Here is a 16,484-nt window from a genome sequence, read left to right as displayed (position 1 = left end):
ATCTCAGAGGTCTGTTCCAACCCAACTGATTCTATGATTCTATGATTCAGATTTCTTGTTGTGCCTTCTTATTTTATCCTCAATAGGAATGGCAGGGTCTCTGCTACTGTATTATACAGTCCCATTTATTTTGATTCCTTCTCTAGTAATTTTTCCCAATATAGCACAGTCTGAACTTTCATTCTTTCTCTTAAGTCATATCAAGATTCTCCTTTTGACTTTTATAACTAAGCAATACATAACCTTGCATTTGAAAACACATTGAGATGTCCTACATCTATTTGCACTTTAACTTCAAGATTCTGTACACTTAATGCAATAATGTTCCAGCATGAATTCAAGGTTGCTCTGAAGTTCTTCAGTAGTCTGAATCTTTCCCATGTCAGAAATATTATTTTTTAATTCTGATTGACAAGAGATTCTTTTACATCCTGATAAACAGTAACTTGTATTCAAGTATATTTATATATTTTGTTCCTTCTACTCTTGACCAACCAAAACATCTAGGACCCCAGTACTTCTGCTACTCTAAAGATCTTGGTGCATAAAAGAATGCACAGGGGAGTAAGAGGAGCTCTCTTACATGCTGTAGAAGGGATGTAGGTGTAAACTATAACTGTGAGAATTTTTAAATAGGAAAGAGGTGGTTTGCAAAGGAGCCAAATACAATAAATGCTGAGGCACAAAATGTCAAGGTACAGAATTTATGTAATGGAAAAAGGTATTTTGAAGATACTATGGTTGAAGACTTGGTGGGAAAGACAGACAGTTTTGTCCTCCAAACTTCTCAGAGGAAATCCTGGCAAATATTTCAAATGAAAGTTTTAAGATAGTCTGAAGCCTTTCCCCAAAATCTTATATAAGCCTTAGTAGGTTAGGTAGAGAATTAAGACAGCTGCCAGTTGCCAGTTGTCATCTTAGTATTACTAATTTGGTGTACAAACCAGGTTCATATCTCATCTTATCAATAGCTGAAGTTAACTCCAAGCTGTTTGGCCTTTCAAGTGTTTCAAACACACAATCATTTAATAGCTCCTACAACAGATATCCATTAATGCACAACCATTTTCTCCTTCATAACAGAGACTGCTGAAAAAGATGCTATTGAACAGAAAGTGAATCTTTAAGGCATGTCAACTCTCAGGTATAAGGATGGAAAAAGAGAAGTGATTACAGCAGCTGCAATTTTTTCAAAGGTAGATCCAATGCTGTCTTGAAAAAAACAATGTTGATTTATATTTGTTATTTACAAATCTTTAAATATTTTGTTCTTCATTTAATATCATAATACCCTTAAGAGGAAATTCATAACTTCAGGCACTGAAGTTGCTTGTTATACATGGTAATTGAGAAGAACAAAGCTTTAAAATGATGAATATATATACATATAAAATCTGCTTACAAATATATGTATTTTTATTAGAAATACTATAACTGTAAAATGTCATCTTTATATGGTAAGAGACTTGCAGTAACAGAGGTTTTATTTTTTTTTCCTGTTCTCATGATGTGCGATCCAGCTAGTGCTTACTATTTTAGAAGGAATTTTCATGTATTTTTTGAGATTATTCTGGTACAAGCTTTATTTTGTTTTTTTAGATGAGAACTGGACTAAACAATACTTTTTTCTACTATGTGACAGCCCACATCCATTTGTTTGTAGGTTTTTATCCAAACCAATATCAGGACTTAAAGTAAGAGAAAATGTACTAGTAGTAATGCTTCTATCACTAAATCTTTTGCTATATGTTTTCTGATTTTTATTTGTTCTACTTGATTTTTTTGTTTATAACCCCTCGTTTGTACAAATATCAGTATTCTGTCCTCTCTTAGGGTTCAGACCTGTTATGCAGACCTAGTCAATATACAATTTAAAGGAACACATTCTGATGAACTTTCATTCCATAAAACAGTGATAAAAACTACTAATTACTTCAGAAGTACTAAACTGTGGGCCATATGTACTTTTTCTACATGAAATGCTGTTTTCAGTAAGTTGAGGATCTGTGTCACAGATGCCTGTCCTTAGAAGTTGAAGATGCTCAAGAATGTATTTGACGGTCAAGAAGCCAGGTTGCTCCCATTTAAAACAAGTAGTTCCTTGATAACAGAACACTTTTAAGCATCACTTAATTGTGTATAACACAGATCAGTGACAAGATGTTATGACTTTGCATTGTAATCTACAGTAGTTTCTGGAAACCAGACTTGTTTGTTTCCAGCTGGGATCCAAGATCAGGGCTCAGCCCCAGGATGTATCACAAACTACATCTGTGATATCATGTGGTTCAGTCTTTCTGTGGTTCAGTTTCCAACCTATAAATGTCATCAATAAAGATATTTCCACTTATTTTCTGTTCTGCCTCATGCCTATTAATAACTTTGAAAGTTGGTGGTTTATTTTTTTTTTTGAATGTTTGGGTTCTTTGGTTTGGTGTTTTATTTTGTTTTTGTTGGGTTTTGTTTGTTTGTTTTTTGATCTATTCCTCATTTTACTTAGGAACATTGTAAACAATATTGTAGCACTTTATGGAATTATGCCTCTATATGCTGCTTGCTCCATAATGCTAACATCAATGTGAATATTTTGTTAGGTTTCCTTTGGCATGCTATTCTTCCTAAGTTTTAAAAGTTAGTTTGTCATTCAGACCAGCTGTGGTTCGAGGATCCTCACCCTAAAGGACCACTGGATAGCAGGAAGATAACTGTGTCCAAGAGGAAAAAGAAGAACCAGGAAGCTCAGGGTACTCTTAGCCTGTATGTTTATGAAAACCCAGGACAGTATACATTTTTTTTTTCTCAAGAAAGGTCACATTTAATTTTTATTCTTCATTTCAAAAAAACACAGATATATAAAAATATATATATTGCCATTTCACAAAACTCCCACGTACAGTGATCATCACACAAGAACAATGGAATTCTACATAGCACTCTATGCACTAGTCTCCCAGGTTCTACGTACATAAAATTTCTGGAATGAAGCATATAGTAAAGCACACTGGTTGACATTTTCCATCTTGTGCAGCTGAAATTGAATTCTATACAAGCATTCAGGAAGTCTGCAAGTCAAGTCCTGCTGATTTAAACTTTGTGCATCTTTGAAAATTTTGGACATAATTCCTCGAAGGTAAGCAGTAAGGAATGAAAGGTGAGAGAGAAAGAAATGAACAGCTTTATGATAGAAATATTAGATGCTTAACAAACTGTCTCCTAATCATCAGCTTCAGATGTGGATGAGTAAGCCCAGAGGATCAATGATTTTCATACAAAAATTTCTGTCTGCCAATGGCTAGAATTCCCCAGGTGTGTTTAAATTTGGAAACAGGGATCTAGTAATTGTTCATGCTTTGAATAAAGACATTACTTGGCAATAAAATCTTTATAAACATCACTTAACCACTCATAAAATAGACCAATGACCTAATGCTATAACTTACATTTGAAATTTAAAAAAATTGACCAAAAGGTAGTTTTGTACTTAACATATGTTTAGCTTTGGTGGGCTAATGGGGTCTAGTCTTGATAAACCAAAAGTACTGTATCTTTGAGTTTATTCAATAGCAAGAAAAGCAGAGCAGACTATTAAAGTACTGATTGATGAAAGTATTTGATATGAACTCATGCAATATAACTACTACTCCTACCTTGGGACTGCGACCCTCTGCAAGGGATCTGTAAGCCCGTGATATGAGTGAAGTTGTAAATTGAGCATGAAAATAATGCACTGATTTTGCATTGACTACCTGCAGATGGGTGAAAGTTTAACAGACTCAAATGGGCTTTAATTAGTACACCCTAGTTCCATGTTGCATTTAGTGAATGAATGTAGCAAGGTGATGCTGGAGAGCAATTTCCTCCTCAGCTGTTCAGACAGGCTGTTGAGGTGTTCCTCTGTTGTAGTTTGGGATTATTATGTAAATTCTCTCCCCTGCCACTAACTGCCCATGTCAGCAGTTAATAAAAAGAAGTAGTTAACTGCCGATCACTTGGGTGGGGGCAGGTTTGTCTTTTGTTTTGTGGGACATTTTTCCATTCTTAGCTCAGCGGAAAGGGAGAGCAGTGGCTGCCGAGGAGAGAAGCTGCTCTGCTGGCTACTGCCAGGGCTTCTGACTGACACACTGTTTTGTTTTCTCCTCGCTGCGGCTGTTTCTCCTGGTTCCTGCATCTGGGATCCTGGCCTCTGTTCCAGTCTCACCACTGCCTGCACCGTCACAGCCTGCCCGCCCTGGCTGGGGCAGTGACCCGGGAGAGAGAGGTGTGCAGCTGCTCTTGCAGGACACGTGGTGGTTCCCCACTTTCAGCTTACTTTTTCCTTCATCTGGGACAAGAGACACAGAGTTCGTCTGAGAGCTTACCACTCGTCTGTCTCGCTGGAGAGGACTGGAAACTCACTCTGCAGCCAGCCGGGCTGTGACATTGACACTGCTTAAGTATAACTTTCCTCACGGAGGAAAACCTGCTGGGTTTTGTTGTTGTTTTTTTTCTTTCTCTTGTGGTGTTGGGGAAGTGGTTTGCACTAGTCTGTTTATATATAGCAGTTAAGAACAGTTATCCTTCTTGTATTAAATTCCTTTTTTCTTAAATTTGATAAAGAGTGGCGTGATTATTGTGGAGAAGGCCCCCTCCCCTGCTTGTGGGTAAACATTTTGGGGTTTTCCCCTCAAACCAAGACATCCTCTCACTTCCTTTCCTCTCCCATTGACTAAACAAGGGATTCTTGCCTCTAAATTTTGTGCCTCCTGTATTTAAAAACAAAATACAAGGTGACACTGACTAAAATTCCACTTCTGAATTTAAAATTATATCACTTGCAATAATTTTTCTTTTAGTTTAGGTTAAACTATTTAAAGACAGTTTCTTATTGCTTATAACCCAAATTCCTGTTTTATTTCTGTATTTGCAAAGTTAGAGAAGGAAAAATATGAATGACAGGAGATGGTATTTTTCTTAGCAAAATAAAAAATTTACTTTCTTTTCAGAAAGATACTCTCATTATAATTAGGTGGAAAAGGTCTGGCAAACTAGTAACTTTTACCTAAACTTCCTTTCAGCGTCTCCATTTCCCTCTTTCCCAAAAGATCAAAGCTAAAACTCCCCCTCTCTCTGGTTGTCATTGCTTCTGTTGTTGTTGCTGCTGTGGTTGTTATTTTTATTATCATTAATATAATAATTATTATTATTATTTTGGGTGGGGAGAAGTGAATAATAAAGGAAAGGTATGTTTTCCTAAATATCGTATCGCCTGAAATACTGACTGTAGACAGAGGGAAGTTCAAGCACCCTTCATGTTTCCAGAGTTTTGATTCTGAAAGGGAAGACACATAATCTGCAGTTAAATAGGGAATTTCGCCAGAATCAAAAGATATGTGTGTTAGGGAATATGCAAGACCTGTTTAAGAACTTACATTTTTTCATGTGTAAAGAGTTTTTACTATGAAACTGAAGTGTTTTAGCAGGAAAGAGGTGGGTCTATCGATCCATCAACAGTATAGATGGAAATGCAATATTTCCTTTGGAAGAATATCTTAAAATATTTCATTCCAGAAAAATGGGAACTGAATTTTCTGAAAATATCTCACTGGAGCTTCATAAACTCTCAAGTTGCAGGGCTCCACCAGAATAAGACAGCTTTGAGTATCTTCACAACTTCAGCCTGCAAAGTTGTGGCAAAAGCAGATGATTTTCAAGTCTGCCTTCGTAGTCCAGTGGAATTGCTATATTCCTTTTCCAATACAAATTTTCTCACAGTAATGTCTTCAACTGGAAAAGTAAGAAGAATTTAGAGCAAGTCAAGTTCACCCCGCAGTCATCTTCTTCACAGCCAGAAAGGCATCCTCCTCGATTTTCATATTCTTTAGATAGATTCAACTTTACAAATAAATTCTCTTACTTCCATGTCTTTGTCTTCCTCTATTGTTTTCTATATATCAGAAAAGTGCCTGACATAGAGTGACTCCCTGTGTATTTCAAAGGAAAATTTTCTGTTACCAACTTAGCAACAGTAAGAAAACAATTATATTTTATAACCTATCCTACTCTAGCAGTTACTATGGCTGCATTTTCATGTTGAAGTTCACAGTATGAAGCAGCAACATTTTATTGTGAAGCACTAGCTCAATCCTGACACTTCTTTTTAAATACTTAATGCTAAATTCCCTTACTTCTTTGCATGACAGTAGCATCTGGAGAGTTTTTTCTGTTTGTTAAGTAGCTAGGATGACTAGTTCTCCACTTCTGGAAAATGTTACTTTCAGGGAGGTAAAGGATTTACAATTAAGGAAAGAAAAAAGCCAAATATTACAGTACTATAAGCATGACATCTCTGTCTGAGAGTCCTAATTGCCAGACACAGAAATACTGGCTCATGGACCACATCAAAACAAATGCGAAAATATCATTAAATATAAGTTTGGAACCCCCATTTTCCTGTACAATGTTGTATATTTTTACCAATCTGAAAATGTGAAGATGTCACGGAGTGTAAGGAGAACTTGCTAGAGTAGGAACAGGCCTTAAATTCAACAGAAAAATAAGAACTCAGCTGTCTAACTAAATCTGTATAAATTTAAAAAATGCTAAAGGGAAAGAAGAAAAAAATTAAGAGGAAAATGCAATAAAAATCTGTCTGCTGAATGTTTAGTGTCTGGCCCTGGATTCAGGCCCACTAGGACATACTCTCTGTAGGCTGGGACATGCTCTCTGGAATGTTTCTGGATTTTATCCATTTTTAATACCAAATTTGTAAAAAATCCAAGAAACCTCAAGCCATCCATTTCTGAACAATATATGTTTTCATTAAACATGAAGTTGCTAGCCCTGGGCAAATGGGAGTAAAAATGTCCAAATGAAAACTAATGTTCTGTGCTGCAGCAACATGGGATACTGCAAACCTGGTAATTTCAGTGCTGCTGTACAAAACCCCACAGTAGCTATTTAGGAAATGAAAGCAAACCAAACAAAAGAGTAGAAGCAAATGCTGAAGTAGTTTTAGAGGCATAGGACTTAAAAAATAATATAGTGATAAGAGAAATGTTATCATGCAAGTTTCTCCACTGTCCTGCAAAAAAGACATCCACCTGTTGCTACAGACATCCTCTGCCAGAGCAACGTACAAGTCTTTGTAGAAATAAAACTTCAAAATAAATTTCTCTTGTCTCCCTGAAATGGGGAGGATTTTTTCTCTCTTAGGACTTAGTTCTGTTACCTTCTTACCCATGAGAAACAGACATGACACAGTAGCCGAGAAAAACTCACCTACCTTAAGGAGAGCATGGAGGCCACCTCAGAAACAGACATCTCAGATGGCAATTTGAGTTTACCTGCTTAGGCAACTAACCTGTGTCTTTACAGAGGGAAGCAGATGCAGAGGAAGGTCCTTTAGCCTTTATATGTAGATAGATACCTGTGTATCTGCAGTGTAGCATCCAGTCAGTAGAGTGGGCAGTGAGAGATACTCAGCTGATCACCCAGGGTTTTCTGATTCTCCGTGCCTTGACTTGCCCAGAACTCTTCTTGCTTGATCCCCATTGATCTGTGGCAATCACCTGTCTCTTGTGGAAGTGCTTACATGTAAACACTTGAAGCTGACATCTCTCTATTCTGTACAGAAACTACCCTTCTTTTCAGGTCCCTCAGGATTTCTGTACTCTTGTGTAGACTTCAAAGACTTGTGTGTAGTCCTGTAGCTGGTGAAATTCTCAGCAATGGGCTGCTTCCAACTTTAACACTTGCCAAGATAGAACGAGCACTGTGATGCCAGATTTGAAGGCAAAAAGATCTGACTGTTCAGTGGTACAAGTCCTCCACTGTACATATAGTTAAAGGGCCCCACTGCTGTTATGTTGTAGACAGCGGATTAGCTAATGAGGCTGTCTGTGTTAGCAAAGAGCTGGCTCTCAACACTTGGCTAGTTTTATGGTCTAAATGCAATAAATGCTCACACTAATTCCACCATGCTCACTGAGAATACAGTCAGCCACCATTTACAAATGTACCCTCTAATTTTATTATTTGTTAATAAAATCTGGTAAAACAGTTCACCTCCTTTTCCTGGACAATGACTTTCAGAAGCTGAAAATGCCATGAAATATTCAAATTAGAGGTTGGAAATTAATTATAAACATGAGTTCAGGACTGGACTGGGTAATCTGAATCATTTCCTTACAGATGAGTTAATAATTTTCAAACACTTTTCATTGAAAACAACTATCTTGTGTCTGCAAATTCGTCTGTCATGAGTAAAATTATAAAATAAACACAAGAGACTAAAGGAGAGAGTAAGGGAATGAATTTGCCAGCTGGAAGCCTTAACAAAAAGATATTTGATGACCTCAGGAACCATTCAGTACAATTGAACCTAGTCTATACTTGGCAATACGTTCACAATAAATGTAATTGACTGCTCCTCTCTGAACTTTGGGACTCTATGGAACTAATCTGCCTGTGAAGATTAGATGTTCAGTAATGTCTTTGCTTATGTGAGGTCTTTATTACCATGTGGCTAGTGTGTGTAGGCTGTATATTTTAGAAGTGTTTTGCATATATTGTTATCAAGATTTTAGCTGCTATGGGTATTGGTGACATTCTCTACCCCCCTCCCTCCCGCCTCCTTTTTTCTCCTTGTTCTTCTATCTGACTTTTTTATGCACATACCTTTCGTAACACATACCTTTTTCATGATTATCTAAATATTTGATTTGTTTCTGAGGGCTTTTTTTATTTACACATTCTGAGGTAACTTGGATGCACTTTGATAGCAGTAACTGTACCAAATAGCGTCCACACCCTCTAAAAAATGATTCTTTTTCAAGTTTTCTTTGGATTAAGGCATTTTTCAAAGCAGAAATTATGTGACAGACAAAAGGAACAAGCAAATAAATCTTTCCACATGTAATCCACTTCCAATTGTTGAAAAATATGCACAAAAGATTCCCTAAAAGAATACTGATGATCAAGCCAACAGTCAGTTTTCCTTCAGGTTGGATATCTCTCTTGGTTAGGAAGCAGAGCAAACTGACAGCAATAGCTGTGCATACAGAGGGAAAATACGCTTTGAGCAACCTGGTCTAGTGAAAGGTGTCCCTGCCCATGGCATGAGGGTTGGAACTAGTCGATCTTTAAGGTCCCTTCCAACCCAACCATTCTATTATTCTGTGGTAGACTATTACATATCTATGTATGTATACAAACCCAGGATATTTTAGAAAAAGACACAGTCTACATCTAGACTCTGGCCATTTGTATTATAAATATATGTGCAAAAATCCATCAACATATTATTGAAGGCTTTCAACTAAAGTTCTATGAAACTTTACATTTAGATACAAGTTTAATTTTTAGTATAAGTCAAAGTTGCCTTCATACCCAGGAACTACCTCCATGCCATAAGAAGTTAAACAAATCTTACTGTATTTCACTTTGATACAAAAACTACTTCCTTTATTTTGACTTCCCAAGTAGTAAAGTGAATTTTAATACAGTAATTTTCTGTGCAAGGAGTAAGTCCATGAAGGGACTGAGGTGTCCCTCTCATGAAGTACAATGACAAAGAAATCACAGGCTCACTTAGGCCTGAGTTCATCTCACCAACTGCATGGCCTTAACTGAGTGTCCCAAACAGGCATCATGTTGACCCCATGATTTTATTTAACTGGTGAGAAGATGGAGGTCACCTCTAGAGACCACTTTACACGTTGTGTGGGCTGCAAGTGCAAGTCAACATGGTTTGTGACTGCGGGGACTGACAAAGTGAACTGCTCCTGCATCTGTACCAGCTGAAACTTTCCCAGGGCTGATGCTTTCCAGTTTCAGTAAACTGCATTGCTGTAATCAAATTGAAACATGGGGAAGAAATGAGTTATCATTGTTGGCATTGAGTCAGAGAAGACTGGATGCTATCCTGTAACCAGTGGGACATAGTAGCAAACATTTCTTGCAAACTCTAAAATATAAGAATATTATCTGTCATAAATCATCTACATTAGCACTTTGTCAGCTAAATATCTACAGAGTAGGTCACACAAACCCAAAGAAAATCCATAATCATTAATTATCTAGCTAGTATCCCAGTAATATTTTCTAAAACTTGTCCCCAAGAGTTTACTGAATTTGAGATGTTTATATTCATCTCTCTTTTTCATTTTAATAAAAGAATTTCCCAGAACAAGAATGACTATATAATTTAATTAAAAATATATGTGAGTTTTTCTAGTGACACTTTAAATTTTTCATGTTATATTCTGTCTGCATTTTTGGTAAAAGTACAAATACATTCTTCTAAATCTGTTCTTACAACTTTTGACATTGTGCTCGACTGTCCAAAAGTTATTTGGCTCCTGTATCAGTTGAACATCTTGGTACTAATGATGAGGGTATTCTCAAGACACTTAGGCTCTTCCAGCTGATGTCAGCCAACAAGCACAAAGGTCAGCTAGAAAGCTGTTTGAGGATATACACAGAAAGAAATGAAAATAGAGAAAAAAATTAACCACAAAACCATCATGGACTATAAGCTTTCCAGTTAAAGGAGGAACCCTCTATGCAAAAAAACCCATGTAAGGCTTTAAGTATAAAAATAAATATTCTGTCTCTTATGAGACAGCTTTCATAGCAACAAATGTAAAAAGAGCTCTTGTGACATCAGATTAAAATGGTTTTTTTCACCAAAGTAATGGTCACCTCAACCAGTTCAAGCAATTATCCCAGTTTAGCCAGTGGATCCGAGGCAAGAAATAGATCATTTTAAACACTGTTACGTTGCTTACAAGTCTCATAGCTTCAGTGCTGAGAGAGATTTAAAGGAAATGAAAACCAAAAGAGGCCTTCTTCAGTATGTTGGTTATTGTCTTGCCAAATCAGCCATCTGTGTACAGAGCCGGTCTCTGTGTCACTTGTGGCCTTTCCTTGGCTGCTGCTCAGAGAGTTTAGGAACTGTTTGTTGTTTAATAGAGCCCTCAGAGATTATTGTTGGAGAGAGCTATTTCTGTAAACTAGAGTACACTGACTGAAAATTCTTTTCCAAAGCCTTGAAATAGGAGCAATTGCATGCAATCTTCCCCTACTAAATATTCACTGGGAAACAGCAAACTGAATTTCAGGTCTACATCCCCAAATTTTTATTTCCTATTTAGTAAATTGCCTCACTCAGGGACACTGTCTGAGGTATATGAAAAGACTTCTCAAGTGAATCAATGCTGTCATCACAACATGAAGTTTACTCACTGTCTTGCACAGTTAGATCAATGTTAGGGAGCAAATTTCTGTGTCAAATATAGTAGCTCTGGCAACTTAACAAGAATTTATGTTTGAGATATGGCATGGGCATACATATAAACAGGAATATCTACAATTGTTATATATTTGTCTGGAAGGTTTTCCTTTTTGCTTATGTAAGACAAAAATTTAAAGGAAATATCTTTAAAAACACTCAGAAACTCCCTTTTTAAAATTTTATTTGTTTCTTCAGTGAAAAACAAAACAAAACAAAACAAAACACCCTCAAACCCTGAAGTATACTGTATAGAATGAGGAGTAAAAATTGTTCAAGATGAATATGAACTTTGATGATTTATCTTTGGAATATAATTTTTAAAAAATTACAATTTTCAAAATGAAAATTCTTACAAATTTAAAACTGAAATGCTTTCCCAAAAATCACTGTGCAGTTTTCTGAATTCTGTCCTCCTTTGGCTGAATTTGTGCTCCCAGAATTAACTTGAAATTAAGGAATAATTTCCATCTTTCAAATGTAATATTTATAATAAGCAGTTTTGTGCTGAATAAAAAATTAAATGCCATCATTGCCAATTTTTATGCACTGAATCAATAGAAGAGTTTTTTGGTTTTATGTTTTACTGACAAAGACTCAATGGTGGCAAACTATTCCTATCACATTAATATTTATATTTATATGATTAATTGCATTATTGAGATCTTCTTAATGCTTGCCACTTTTGTGAGCTGACAGCTAGAAAAAGAGCTGTATCTCCACATCTACAATAGGACACAGCTGCAGAGCTGGTCCTGAGAAAATCATGTGAGGACCTGAAACTTGGAGAGCTGCATGAATTACTTATTTGTGCTCACCTCCAAGTGTCTGCGATGCTACTCCGGTACCACAGAAGCAGTCCAGTGTCCAAAACAGAGATTTTCAGAGCCCTGGTTGATTGTTTTTCCCTGTGAAGATGCTGGTAAGTCAAACATTGCAGTCCTGAGCTTTACTATTTGTGGACTCATCCCTTTAAACTGTCTTAATAAATTGTCTTAAAGTTATGGTAAATAGTCATAGTGAGTCCAGGTTGAGTGATGGGACAGATAATTTAGTGATTAAAATGATCAGAGTTCTTGTAAGGAATCAGACTACTAGATAAAGGTAAGTTTTTGTGTTCTTTATCTATTTGTTCTGCAAGGCATTGGGATACACATGGAATGAAACACAGCAGCAGAAGCATTGACAAAAAATGGAATCTTCTAAAATTAGCTAAAATTGTGAATCAAAGAACATCCAGTAGATCAGCTTTGTCTGAACTCACAGACTTTGAAATTATTTGTTATTTAGATATAATTTAGGAGTTTTTTTGTTAATTTTATCAGAAATAAAACACAGGTAAAAATCAATATTAAGTACTATTTTTAGTGACATTCAAAAACATATGCATTGAATGCATGGTCCTTGTGTCTTTAACTGAATAATTTCCATCAAGTGAATTTAAGCAATCAAATTTCAAAAGTAAATCCTTTAAGTATATCTAAATGAAGTTAGATTTTCACATTTTATTTTCATTCTGAGACACTCATCTGATAATTCCCAAATATCTCCAAAACATATTTTGGTCAAAGCCTTATCTTTTGAATGTAAATCCAAGATATATTGCAGTATCTGGCAGGACCTCTTGAGGGTGTTTGATTCTCATTTTAATTCATAATACTGTATAATTCTGCATTTTTTTGCTTATCCATTCTTTTTCTAAAATACGCTGCATGAAATATTAATTTTAATTATTTGACCCAGTCTGAATCTTGGAAAATGTTCAGCTGAAGCTACCAGAACAGCACAGAACACACTGGAAAAGGAAAACTTTCTTCCTCATAAATGTCACTAAAGGCATTTCAGAATAACATAACAAACATGATTTAAGTATTCTGGGGTCTTATTTGTTCATATTGTTCAAAAGATTCCTCAGTTGTTCTATTTGTGAAAATATACTGAAACCACTGGGAAAATAGGCATAAATGCCTTCAGAGGCCATGGAACAGATGGAATGATACTGGATCAAAGGGATATAAACACTTTCCCTCAATTTCTCACCAGTTGAGACTCTTATTTGCAATGGACTTACATTTTTTGGGCAGGATATTTACTTCTTGTCCTTACTGTTTGGGGACACACAGGTTGGATGTCCATTTTCACTAGTGTAGACATAGCTGTAAAATCCAGGATTTTTAATATCTGGGTGGTGGGGACTGGATGTGGCAGCAGCTGCAAAACCAAGCAGTGTGAAGGAGTGAGGAACCAGAGTGCCTAAGGACACTGAAGGTCCAACATATCTTTCTCAGGAAGCAAAGAAACTTGAAGCTGGTGAAATTCCAGCTTCTGAGAAGTAAAGGAAGCTGGAGTAGTTAGAGTGAGGTATTCTTTTGTTCCTTCCTCTCATTTTCTCCCTGAATCTTGTCGCCCATTTGGGGAAGACAGAGGGTATGAAAGTTGGAGAGGAATCTATTTGAGCTATAGGTTCTTTGGCCAACAGCCCTTTTGCATGCTGAAGTCTGAATCACTGAGAAGCCTAAAATGGCAACCACGACTTGAAATCTGCCATCAAAAGCCATCTCTGAGCCTTCATGTCTTCATCACTGCTATCTATCATGCAGTCTACAGGGAGAAACCTTAACAAGAACATAGCAGTCTTGTTGGTGGCAAATGCTGAATAAACACAGTCCTCTGTCAAAATAATAATTTCCAGTTTTCTTGCTTCATGGGACCCACCTCCTTTCAGCACCAGCAGTTCCTGTTGCCTCACTGCCATCTCAAACTCATTTTCCCACGGGTCTCTTAGGTGGGACTCCCAGGGGGGTTAAAACAAATGCCTTGTGCACATAGATCTCAGCAAAACCCCTAAATTAGACCACACCTCTGTTGCTTCGGTGCAGTATAAATATATTCTAATGATTTATCATGTATTTGCTTTTCCATTTCACATAAATATAAAAGAACATTTGGGAAGCACACTCTCTCAATGTTAATATAAAATCCAGATGCCCAGTTTGCCAGCCTACTGCCATATACTAGATGCTTGAATATTCTAATTTTCTGCCACTGGTGAGTTATTTAAGGGAATATGTGCACAAGACTGTATGCAGCTCTGCAGCTGCTACAGCACAGGATTCAAGATGTGCACAGATGAATGATTTCAAGTCTCAAGAATGAAAAATAACCAGCCCTTGGCATTAGTACTTCATGGAACTGTGGATATATCAACTTATAATATGCACACAAGTGGTCATACATGAATATGCAACTGTTATTTATCTTTAACCACCTGCATGGGAATTTACTTCCATGAAGCAGTGCTGCACTGAAATAAAGTAATGTGGTCTTCGCAAGCCTTGCCTTTTCTGCCAGTCATCTCCAGGCCTTGGGGTAACTCCCGCTGTTGCACAAGTTTCCAATAGGATAGTATAGGATAGTTTGCAGAGTGGCATATAGCCTATATTAGACCACTCCAAGTAAGAGTCAATTTGCTCTAAGCCTCCTGTGCCACTAAATTCAACATTTTGTGAGTATATTGTTAGTAATTTTTCATGTAATGGTGTCGTTCTGATGACTTTTCCTTGGAGAAGCTAATGTTGTTGATGGTTCAAATTACCATTTTCCTGTTGGGTGGAAATGAAAGCTATTTACCATGCCATTTCTGAATGATTCATTCTCAGGAATGAGGAGTTGCTCTCAGGGGTGATGGCTGCACAGTAGCCACCAAGGCCAGTGCCAGTAAGTACAACTTATCTACTGTCTCGGAGGTACCAACTATGACAACTTGAAATCAACTTTACATGATAGTTGTGTAAAGAGAATATTCTGACATGCTGTTTTTGACACAAACATGTGACCTTCACACAGAGTGTGCTAAGGAAAAGCTGAGTACTGCAGACAGATATTCCTCCATTCCTATTTGGAACTGATACTGAAGCAACTTGATCTTGGTCTCAGAGAAAATATTTATTCAGCAGTACACCATATGAGGAAAGTTATGTAGTATCTTATAACTTAAGATACATTATCAACACGCTGCCAAATTCTGATCTTAGATATGTGTGGAAAAACTCACATTCCATCAACTGAATTAGTCAAAATTAATTGGTAGAAAAGACAGTAGGCTTTAACACACTGGTGTTGAATAGATTTGCACATATATATCTGAAGAGAAGAATGAATTTGCAAACAGGGCCAGATTGAAGAATCCCCCCTGATGTTTCTGGGCTTAGCTTCACACTATAAAGTAATTTCAGGGCCAAATGACATGTACTTAGCAAAGACTGTGTAATGGAGAATACACCCACTGTTCTAACAAGCATTTTTCAAAAGTAGTTAATAATTTTTGGTTTTGTCACATAAAATTTTTTTCTGAAAGTATTTTGCCAAAGTACTACCTAACTCCAAAGCTATATCTGCTCCAATTAAGCCAATACTGTTATGCTGGATTTAAGTCAGTGCTAGTGAGTGCAGATTATGCTTTAAAAAAGCTACTCACATGGGAAAAGGAGGACAATTTTTCTCTTTTCTTTAGTGATGGAATTGAAATTTTAAAAAGCAAGCAGCTTTCAGTAAAATTTTTATTAAAAGTTTTTCAGAATCTATCTGAAATAACCTACAAGAAGAGATTATAATTTTTATTTCTAATAAAAGGAAAAATATTGTTACAGACTTTTTTTCTGCTTTGCAAATTTATATATAAATATCTGATTTAGAGCATTTGAAAAAAAATCTGCTCTGTGTCTGGATCTGCAATTTTTAGTGCATATGCAAGAGTGGGGGAGAGCCCTATTAAAGAAGCTTAGAGCTTACCTTGTTATCTAATCAGCTCATTGCTCAACAGTAGTCAGGAAAGCAAAATAAATGTTAGAAAGGAACAGAAAGGAAAACAAAACAGGAATGATAAACCTTCTGCCACTGTGCAATGCTACGAGGCTCTTATATCTTGAGTTGTGACTGCATTTATGTTCCCTCCATTAAAAAGATAATGCAATAACAGCTGAAAGAGGAGAAGGAGAAGGTCAAAAAGAGGAGGGCAAGAAGAATGATTAAATATTTGGAGCAATTTCTATACAAGAAATGAAGAAGGAACCTCTACTGAGCAAAAGATGGAGTAAGGAATATAAAGTTCATTAAAATAATAGGTTGAGTAGAGCAGAGAATGATTGGTCCCTGCATTTGTCTTTCCTGCATAAGATGATGTAAAAATAGAAATAGCCAGGAGCTCTGAAAATAC

Source organism: Pithys albifrons, chromosome 4 (assembly GCF_047495875.1).
Source record: "Pithys albifrons albifrons isolate INPA30051 chromosome 4, PitAlb_v1, whole genome shotgun sequence".
Taxonomy (NCBI): Eukaryota; Metazoa; Chordata; class Aves; order Passeriformes; family Thamnophilidae; genus Pithys; species Pithys albifrons.
The sequence above is the reverse complement of the archived record's forward strand: the minus strand, read 5'-3'. Positions refer to the sequence as shown.